This window comes from Aedes albopictus, chromosome 2 (genome assembly GCF_035046485.1).
Source record: "Aedes albopictus strain Foshan chromosome 2, AalbF5, whole genome shotgun sequence".
Taxonomy (NCBI): Eukaryota; Metazoa; Arthropoda; class Insecta; order Diptera; family Culicidae; genus Aedes; species Aedes albopictus.
Genome location: NC_085137.1, coordinates 203,193,124 through 203,204,289, shown reverse-complemented (window position 1 = coordinate 203,204,289; position 11,166 = coordinate 203,193,124).

The following is an 11,166-nucleotide window of genomic DNA, read 5'->3' as shown; positions in this document are numbered from 1 at the left end:
CAGCTGGGGAACGATTTTCACAAAATCCGGTCAATTTGTGTGCTTTGCGGACGACATGGACATTATCGCTAGAACATTTGGAACGATGGCAGAGCTGTACACCCGCCTGAAACGCGAAGCAGCAATGGTCGGACTGTTGGTGAATACCTCAAAAGCAAAATACATGCTGGTAGGCGGAACCGAACACGACCGGATCCGTCTGGGTAGTAATGTTACGATAGACGAAGATACTTTCGAGGTGGTGGAAGAATTCGTCTACCTCGGATCCTTACTGACGGCTGACAACAACATGAACCGTGAAATTCGGAGGCGCATCATCAGCGGAAGTCGGGCCTACTACGGGCTCCAGAAGAAACTGCGGTCGAAAAAGATTCACCCACGCACCAAATGCACCATGTACAAAACGCTATTAAGACCGGTAATCCTCTACGGGCACGGAACATGGACCAAGCTAGAGGAGCACCTGCAAGCACTAAGGACGATCTTCGGCGGTGTGTAGGAGAACGGTGTGTGGCGGAGAAGGATGCACCACGAGCTCGCTGCACTTTACGGCGAACCCAGCATCCAGAAGGTGGCCAAAGCCGGAAGGATACGGTGGGCAGGGCATGTTGCAAGAATGCCGGACAACAATCCTGCAAAGCTGGTGTTTGCAACTGATCCGGTTGGCACAAGAAGGCGTGGAGCGCAGAGAGCACGATGGACGGACCAGGTGGAGCGTGAGCTGGTGAACACTGGGCGCGACCGAGGATGGAGAGCGGCAGCCACAAACCGAGTATTGTGGCGTACTATTGTTGATTATGTCTTGTCTTAAATGTGATGTTGAACAAATAAATGTATGTATGCATGTATAAACTAACGGATGAGTAGAAGATACCGTCACACACTCATTGATGATGCATTCGATACGTGAATGTCAAAAATCCGTCTTACACGTGACCAGTGAATCTATTTGATGGTTAATCACACGTTGGAAACAGAATAGTTACGTTCTTACCTTAGGTGTTTTTATGAGTTTTACTCACGATTCCTCTTTTTTTTTGTAACTGTATTAACGAGATTTTTAGCCCTAGGCTAGTTCATCTCGGGACCCACGCTTTACTTCCCTTCCGAAGGAAGAACTCATTTTGTGAGTTTGTCGGGAGTGGGATTCGATCCCAGGTCCTCGGCGTGATAGTCAAGTGTTCTAACAATCACACCAGGTCCGCTCCACACGATTCCTCTTCAATCGATTCCGCTATTTATGATACATGGTGTTTTGCCTTCGGGAGTGGTGATAGTAATACTCGGAGAAGATATTTTGCTCATGTAAAAAGAAAGGAAAAGAAAAGAAGGAAAGGAAAGAATATGATTAGTAGTTGTTATTCAGTACAGTAGTTTGAGAGGCTGTGGTGATACACTGGATTCAGTTTCTATATGGCTGGTCGATTCGCAAGATGAAAATATAAAACAGTCCAGTGTATTCACTCAATGGCTATTCAGAATGGTTCCACGGACATGGATAGCAAATCATTAAATATTGTAACATATCGGATGTGTTTTTAAATGGTTCGTTTATGTAATGTACCCTTTCCATAAAGTACGAAAACACGCGATCGCGAGAAAATGATTTACATCCCATCTTCAAGGGATCACTACAAGCTCAATGCATCATTCTAGCCCTTTAGAATATCAATAATAAGAATAAATATTGCCACTTTGATGTTGTTATGAGCATTTTATTCGTTTTTATCTGAAAGAACATTGTGTTCCTAATGTTGCAGTATTTGTTCCTAATGTTGCGGTATTTGTTCCTATTGTTGCGGTATCCCATTGAAATCATATGGCATACCGCAACATTAGGAACACTACCGCAACAATAGGAACACAGCAGTAAACACATTAAGGAAAATATTTTTTTTAAATAGGTTTTGGGCAACTCTTAAGCAAACAAATGGTGCAATCTCATAATTTAACCACGATACATCTATTAAAAATATCTTTTGGTAACATTTCAGTCGAAAAAGTGCTCAATTGCCATTACCGCAACATTAGGTACTACACACTATAAAAATCTCAATTTTAATAGTGACACAATTGATCGAACTGCCTGAAAAAGCTTTGACATAAACATAAATGTGCCACATTTTTACACTTTTTGTGACGTACGCACTAAGTTTATATTGCTTGAGTTCTTCCAGCTATAATTTTAAATCACAGAACTGATAATTTAGTTCTCTATGCTGTAAATTTACGCGATATGTTACAGAAACATAATGATTACTGATGTTGAACTGTCAAACCGCACCTTACAAAATCAGATGAAGACTGCAGTCGATTGGAAATTTGTTTATTACGAAAGTGAAACAGCATGAAAACCGCTCATAAATTTGACCCCGGAATGAGCCGGAAACTTGGAAATGACAATTCGTTGCCATCAGCCGATGCAGTGGTAAACGAAAACAGCCACGCTCAGTCAATCAGAAGGCGGCTTTGTCTGTTTGGCTGCGATGACGGCAGTCTCAGTACATAGGGTATTGGTTCCCTTATTAAGCATGTGGCTCCCATTTTCATCCCACGAAAAACAAAGGATTGAAGCGCTGTTTGTTTTGTTTCTTATTTTTGTATTTTTTGTTAGAAGTGAGCACCCATGAAAACAAAAAGAACGGAGTCAATCAGTGCCGTAATCGCTTGTTTTCGAATAGGATGAAAATGGGAGCATGAGATTACTGATGGCACACATACCCTACATACATACACGCCAGCAGTGACGACGCGACAGCCGAACTGGCAAGTTTGTTTATGGTAGAAGATGTTCCTCTTCGACTGCCATCTCTTCAACGTGGTGAGTCAGCCGAGAGAGTAAGATCGAAAACTGACACTCTGAGGATCGAAGTTCGATTCCCGAATGGAACTTTTTGCATTTTTTTTGTTTCAATATTCGGTGCTATAAATAGCACAGTTCTCAATCATGTGTACAAGCAGCCGACGCGCTGAGCTGTTGCGGTAAAATTACATGAGTCAAACGTTTTCCGTTTCCTGTAAAAATAAGATCGCACACAATTTTGCGTCATATGTGTTGCTTTTATATGTCGGACTTATATGACACAAAATTACAAGATTTCTTCGAAGTGTGTACCACAACGATGGGAACAATTACCCTATATCGGAACGGATTTTTTTGCGTGTAGGAACATCGGGTTGAGCAGCAGTGCCTTCAAATGTTCCTCCACACGGAAGTCCAGCAGATTCATCCCTGGAGTCAGCTTCGGTGATTGGTGTGGTGCCGGTGGAGACTTGACTCATCCCGAATCCGGTTGCCATCCGGTTGAGGTCACACTTTACAGTGCATGTAAAAATAATCAAAAAAAAAGACGAACAACTAAAGCCTGTATCCGCAATAATCAGGACACATAAATACAGCTGTAACTCTGTAATAGATACATTAAAGTTGCTCATATTCGGCCCTATAACATCTTAAGATGTGTTAATTTCACCTACAAAATTTCATGTGAATCGGTGCAGTACTTTTTGTTGTAGCAATGAAAGAGTAGACTGTGCGCCATTGAATTTTGTACAGCCCTAGTTTTGCCTGTCAGTGCTGTAACTTTTGAATTTAGCAAAGGAAATGGCTGAAATTTTGAACCCAAACCTCTTACTCTAAATTCGTTGCATAGTCAAAATTTCAAAAAAATCGATGCACTATCAACAATTTTATAGTCGAAACATGTATTGGGACTAAACGTGATTTTAGCCCCTCAGACAGCAATTAATCAGCACCCTTTATTGTTTCGCTTGTATTATTGAAAGTACTACACCAATAATCATCAAATTTTGCAGACATAATATACACATAATCACCTACCTTCTGTGAAAATTTCATGAAAATTGGCAGAGAAATACAAAAGTTATGCATAGGCAAACATCGCACATGAAAAACACGAAAAAATTCCACTAACCCTCACCCCTATCAACACTAGTAGCTATTAAACCAATTGATAAAAGTGGATGAAATTTTGCAAGAAAGTGTATCTATAAGTATCATAACTGCTAACAAAATTTCATAATTATCATCACAGAACTTTTAACTGTAGCGTAAAAGAACCATCTACTACGCGAATGAAAATTGGCCATGATGATTGTACAAAATGCTTTCAACCACGTCTGTTTGTTTTTTATCCACAATTAAAAGTAATGCATCGATTTTTATGAAATTTGGCACAGATAATAAACATACACCAAAGAGTTCCCAGTCAATTATTTGGCCAATTTTACCGATTCATTACAGAGCTGCAGCCGTACTTCTGTGTCTTGATTATTGCGGATACAGGCTTTATGTATCTAATTAAGCTCATTTTACGAAATTGTCATCTACTACGATATAAGGCATCGTATACAAATTACGCAACGCTATAGGGGGAGGGGATAGTCCAGTATGGCGTTACGAGCCATATGTAGCAGTACTTCTCGAAGAATTGGACTGAGTTGAAATATTGGAAAAATTAAAATTCACACAACCGCCTAATTGCACTCATTTAGCCACGAAGTTGATGGAAACGAAAAGAATACTCTACAAGATTGATTTGAATAGCTGGTCAGCTAACCTACATGAGAAATGAAATCCGAGCGCTTCCAAACTTTCACGCATCTCGTACCACCATCCTTGCCACTATCGAATCGCACGTTCGCTTTCAGGACGAAGCAACGGAGGAATTTTAATGATCCAGCTTTTGTCGGAACGGTGTCTCACATTACCGCACAGAACACGCGGGCCGAATGGTGGTGGTGGGCGGGCACCTATCCGATGATGATCTACCTGTGCGGATGGAAAATTGCAAACTCAGTAACAAGTTCGGTTAAAGAGCCACGTTTGCGGCGATGGTGGTGGCAATAGTAAAACAAATCCAGCTCCCACTTCGTACATGCTGGCTCCTAGGAGTCGCCTTTTCCATTACCTTAACGTTTCACACTCGGTAGTTAGGTAGGTAGACGTACGTCCACACCGTGCTGCAAGTGATGGCAGTGCAGAAAACCCGAGGATACATCGTGCCCCTAGTAGCTAAGCAGGAAATGTAGCAAAAATTACCGGGAAAACGAGCTGGAAAATGCGATGTGGGAATTTCAATGTACTTGTTCATTGGATGGAAGTCTGAAGAATGAACACCACGGCGACTGTGTGTATGGTGTGGTCTAGTTGGAAGAGAAAGCGATATTCTGTCATATTACGGTTGGGATCTGATAATGTGCACACTGTGCTGCTGCTTGGTGTCGTGAGAAGTGCAGTTCGCAGCACGCTGCACAATCCTTGAGACCGGGCAGCCGAGGCGAATGCACATTAGGTATGTACGTATATTTGCCAGAATGGGTGTTTCAAGTTCCCACATCACCTCGTTAACTTTATAATTTAACAACTGCGATTGCGGAAAGTGGTGCCGAAATTTCAAATCTTGCGTGATCATGTTGATGCCTTCACTATTATGCGTTAGGCTGCTGTCTATCCTATTACTCTCGTATGATTCACGATAACGTCGTAAAGTTATTGTTCACCAGGTGTGTGGCTGAAAATTTTGAAGGCGTCAAATGTACCTACACAAATTAAAATCCTTGGCCCGAGTTGCACAGAATACAGTCGATTCACGAACATTCACCAAAGCCGGAGCAGATTTTTGGTGTTTCCGCACCGGTTCTAAATTTTTTTTTTCTTTATTTTTAAGACTTTCAGCCCTGAGCATACCGGCTCTAAGTTGACCAAACACAACCTAAGTTGACAGATAAACCTCCTTTTAAGTAAATGCATGGCAGATCGAATTTTTTTTGCAATTTCTCATCGTAATAGGCTGTTTAACCTCACGCAAATCTGCCAGGAAATGGCCTACTTTCCCACACCAAACTAGCAGTGCTGTAATGGTTCATTACAGCACTGTTTTGCGTTGCGTAATGAACCATTACAGCACTGTTTTCAGTTCTGATCAACTCCTTGATGTTTTCTGGGCGCAGTTTTGAAAAATGCTGGCAACTGCACAGAATGAACTGTTATGATCAGAGTTTCTTAACCATGGCTATGAACATCAGTGTGCAGTTTGATGAAAAGCTTTAGTTGAAAACTATCCTCAAGTGGTAATTTATGAAATTGCAAAAAACGTTGTAAGGTACACCGGGGCAAGTTGAAACGGGTGGGGCAAGATTAAACAGGAAGTTTTGAAATAGACTTCAATACAATTTGGGAATTTATACTTCGCTAAAAGATTGTTTGAATCAAAAACTATGTGTTATGGCGATTGAACTGTTTATCATCATAAGAAATCATCACGTTAACCCGTTGTTTCATCTTGCCCCACCCGTTTCAACTTGCCCCGGTGTACCTTACGCAACTTGGTGCAGAACTCGATTTTTACAGCACTCGTCGTAATTATCCAACTCGGCAAGCCTCGTTCGATAAATGGATAACTCGTGCTGCAAAAATCTTCATTCTGCACCACTTTTTAATTTTTTTTACACTATATATACTACTAGCTGACCCGACGTGGCTAGCCACGTTTGCTTAAAGAGTTTTCACAATTCATAGTATTGACATAATAGCTTAGAAACGTCTGCTTTAAGTTTTTTGCTAATCTACAACTCTGTTTAAAATATACATTCCAGAAATTTCTCCCCATTCTCCCCAACAGAAAACTTTAAATATGCTATTATTCGTGGAAAACACTTGAACTTGATTCCTACGAAGAATGTTCGAGAATGTTCATAAACCTTCGAATTCATCTTCTGGTTCTCACTGGAATTTACCTAAAATCTAATTTCTGCTCCCAGGAAAGTTTCAACAATTGTTTTTAATTTGAAAGAAACAGTTCACGAACATTTTATTTACACGGCTTTTATTTCGTTCGAAATTTGTCCTAGAATATCTTCTTTTCTTTGTTCCGGAAACATTCTTTCATTTGTAAAAAGAAAACATATTATTTCCTTCGAAGAGTGTTCTAGAATGTGCTAGAAATTTATTCGACATATTCTGCTTTTTCCTTATTGCCCAGGAAGGTTCAAGTTTTTTTTTCATAATTGAAATAGATACCTCTCGAATATTACATCGACTTTCTTGAAGAAATGGAGTTTCTTCGATTACGCCGAAACAGAAAAATCTCGAACACTCGTGGAAAGTTCTGGAACAGTTTTTGTAATCGAACTCCCATCCTGTTCTTTCTTTACTTTTTCTTCTCCTTATTCTCCTTTCCCTTAATCATACAATGCTCTCCCCACCATTGCACGTTACGTGAAATATTTCAGTGAAATTTAGCTAACCGAGACGGGAGGACATACAGACAACTCCGGGATTTATTTCATACATTCCATCCATTAAAGAGATTTTTGAAACTTCTGGAATAACATCTTCCAGAAGTTTCCTCAGAAGCCATTGTATCAATAAATATGCGAAACATTTCACTCAGCTCATTCGAAGCGCCAGAAGGTATACTATCATGTATCCACCTTTTGAATGTAAATGACTATTGTAGGGGTCTTGTCCATTGAATGGAAGCATGTTTTAGAAATTAGCAGACCCAACGTGGCTAACCACGTTCCTAAGAAAAGTAATTTTCTAGAAGCTTCCTTGAAGGCTTATGTATCAATGCATATGCGAAATATTTCACTCAGCATGGTGCATCTCTTTGGAAAGCGCCGGAAGGTATGCTATTATGTATCCAACCTTGAGTAATATATGACTGTTGTAGGGTTCTAGCTCATTTAATAATGGAACTTCTAGATCTTTCTACTGGATTGATGCAGCAGTGCAAAAATGCAGCGATGCATCAATGAAACGATACAACAATATAGCGATACTACAATGCATGTAACAATACAACACTAATGCAAGAATGCAGCGATGCATCTATGCAACGATGGACCAATTCAGCGAAGCACCAATGCAATGATGCACTAACGCAACGACGCACCAATTCAACAACGCACACATGAAACGTGCACTAATGCAACGATGTACCACTGCAACTATGCGTCTATGCAACGTGCACCAATGCAATGATGCACCAATCCAATGATGCAATAATGCAACGATACACCAATGCAGCGATGCACTAAAACAACGATACACTAATGTAACGATGTACCAATGCAACGATGCACCTATGCAACGTGCACCAATGCAATGATGCGCCAACGCAACGATGTAAAAATTCAACAACGCACCAATGCAACGATGCACCAATGCAACGATGGACCAATTAGATGATGCACCAATTCAACGATGCACCAATGCAACGATGCACCAATGCAACGGTGCACCAATCCAATGATGCACTAATGCAACGATACACCAATTCAGCGATGCAGCAATGCAACGATGCATCAAATCAATGATGCACCATTTCAACACAGGTACAATGCTACAGTGCAATGGTTATTGAAGCTTTTATTCTGTGAAACATTTCAATGAAACATTTCAGAGCGTGACGGAAGGACAGACAACTCTGGGCTTTTATACATATGACTAGCAGACCCAACGTGGCTAGCCACGTTCCTAACAAAAGTAGTTTTTTTATCCAATCAAGAAAATTCTAGAATCTCCTGGAAGGAAAATTTCTAGAAGCCGCCCTGAAAGCTAATGTATCAATGTATATGTGAAATATTTCACTCAGCATGGTGCCTCTCTTTGGAAAGCGCCAGACGGTACACTCATTGCACAATTATGGGTCACTCAAGGAACAACCATTTCATAATATGAATCGTTTTTCATACAAAAACAACACTTTCATTATTTTTTTTATATTCTCTTCTTTGAAACCGCTTTTTATTGTTTTAAATAAAAATATGCTTGTAAAATTCACTTTAGACGGTGAAAATTACTGAAATGTTGGTGAATAATGAAAACCACAATAATGGGTCAAAATTGGCTGTGTAACAATTATTGGTCAGTTTGCTGCCTATTATGGGTCATTCAAGAGAAATCGGCTCAACAATAATGTTTTGTCTATTTTTTCAATGAATGATCACTTATTCTCGATAGATCAGCTATAGTAGAATCCAAAACTGGTCTCAAACCTCTTAACGAAGCGTGTTTTCACGATTTGAAATCAATTTTTCAAAATTGGGACAAATTCTCCAACACAACCACCGATAAACGCCTAAAAGTATGCAATGCCCATGTACGCAGAACTGTCAATATTATGCTGCACAAAAAGTGACCCATAATTGTGTGATTTTCGGTGTTCCTTGGCACAATCATGAGTCACTTAAATTTTGCCTGAAATAAGCTTTAATTAGCTGCAGTCACATGAATTTCTTCATTTAGAACGTAAATTATAACTTTGTTCTGGTGACGATACCATTTCGCACATGAAAATCACTAAATCTCGCTTTTACAGAGCTTACGAAAGCAGCGCACGCACAGTCCGTTATTCACAATCGAAGCGTTACTTTAACAGCTAGTTTTGCGCCGAACAAAAAAATATTGAATATATGTATTTTTTTATGTATTAGCCCGTGTGCGATACGTATAGTGACACAAAACAAATCAACTTATACACGAAAAATAATAATAGCTAACAAAAGCTTGCAATTAATTAGTATTTATCTACTAAAGTGAAAAGTGACTAATAATTGTGTGTGACCCATAATTGTGCAATGACTGTATACTCATAAGTATCCAACCTTGGTTAGTATACGACTGTTGTAGGGTTCTAATTTATGGAATGAAAGTAACTTCTAGATCTTCCTACAGGATTGATGCAGCTATGCTCCTAACTCTGGGATTTCATAACTAAGATTTTTATTCTCAGAATATTCTAGAAGGATACCTTTTAAAAGATTCCACGGAAACTATTACATCAATGCATATGTGAAATATTTCACAGCATTGCCCAAGTAACACACATGTTATATAAAAGTTACGACAGCGCAAGTTTTGGTTGTATAGAAGTTTATTTTACGTTATTTCAACACAATGTTAGAATTACGTAAAATAAACTTTTATACAACCAAAACTTGCGCTGTCGTAACTCTATTATAACATGTGTGTTGCTTGGGTGGGCATCTCATTGAGAAACGCCAGAAGGTATACCTCCAAGCATCCACCTTTTGACTGTCAATGACTGTTGTAGGGGAAGAAAATTCTAGAAAACTGCTGAATTGATTTAACAAAATAATGCTTTACAATTCCTACGATGCATGCATTTCTGTACGACCAATGCAACGATTATCAATGGAACGATGGAATCACGCAACAATGCAACGATGCATCAGTGTAATGATGCACTAATTCAACAATGCACCAATGCAACGACGCAACAATGCATCAATGCAGCGATGCATCTATGCAATGATGCACCAATTCAACACAGGTACAATGTTACAGTGCAGTGATTATTGTAGCTTACATTCTGTGAAACATTTCAATGAAACATTTCAAAGCGTGACGGAAGGACAGACAACTCTGGGATTTTATATATATGATGACTAAGGAGATTTGACCAAAAATATAAAACTGTTTAGTTTAGTCATTGCTTGCACGGTAAAAATTATTTTCGAAAAGATAATATTTTAATAAGTGTTCTGTGCTGGAACTATTTGTTTGAATGTTTAAATGTTCAATGACCACTGCTCAACAAGAGCTTCCTGACATAATTGCTAATACAGTAAGGACCCGATTTTGTCAGCCCCATTTTGTGACAAACTTTTTGCTCTCACTATCTTACGATCAAACTTTACCCAATTCATCCACGTTTATCATCAAACTACAGCTAAAGGGCAGAACATAGAGGGATAAAAAGTTTGAAAAATTGTTTAGGTTTTCGAGGAGAGCAAAAACTGTGTTCCGAAAAGGGGCTGACAAAATCGGGTCACTTATGTATTTATAATCCATGAAAAAACGTGAAATACATCGAACGTCGAACTTTTTTTTTTTTTGATTGTTCATATTCATTACAAAACTTACTTAAAACTACCTTATTCTAACAAATGTTCAAGTTATTACCGAAATGAACCGCAAATGTTCTCCTGTTTGTCCATCTTATTTCCCTAATGCTCTTTTGAAAACAAAACAATCTATTTCTTTTTCCTTTTACACTCCAACTGATGCAATGCATTGCTAACCATAATGCTGCTTTTTGCTGAAGATCATTTTCGTCAATCGACCAATTTAAAATTTCATCTATTCTTGAAAAGTTTACTCTAAGCCTATTTTTC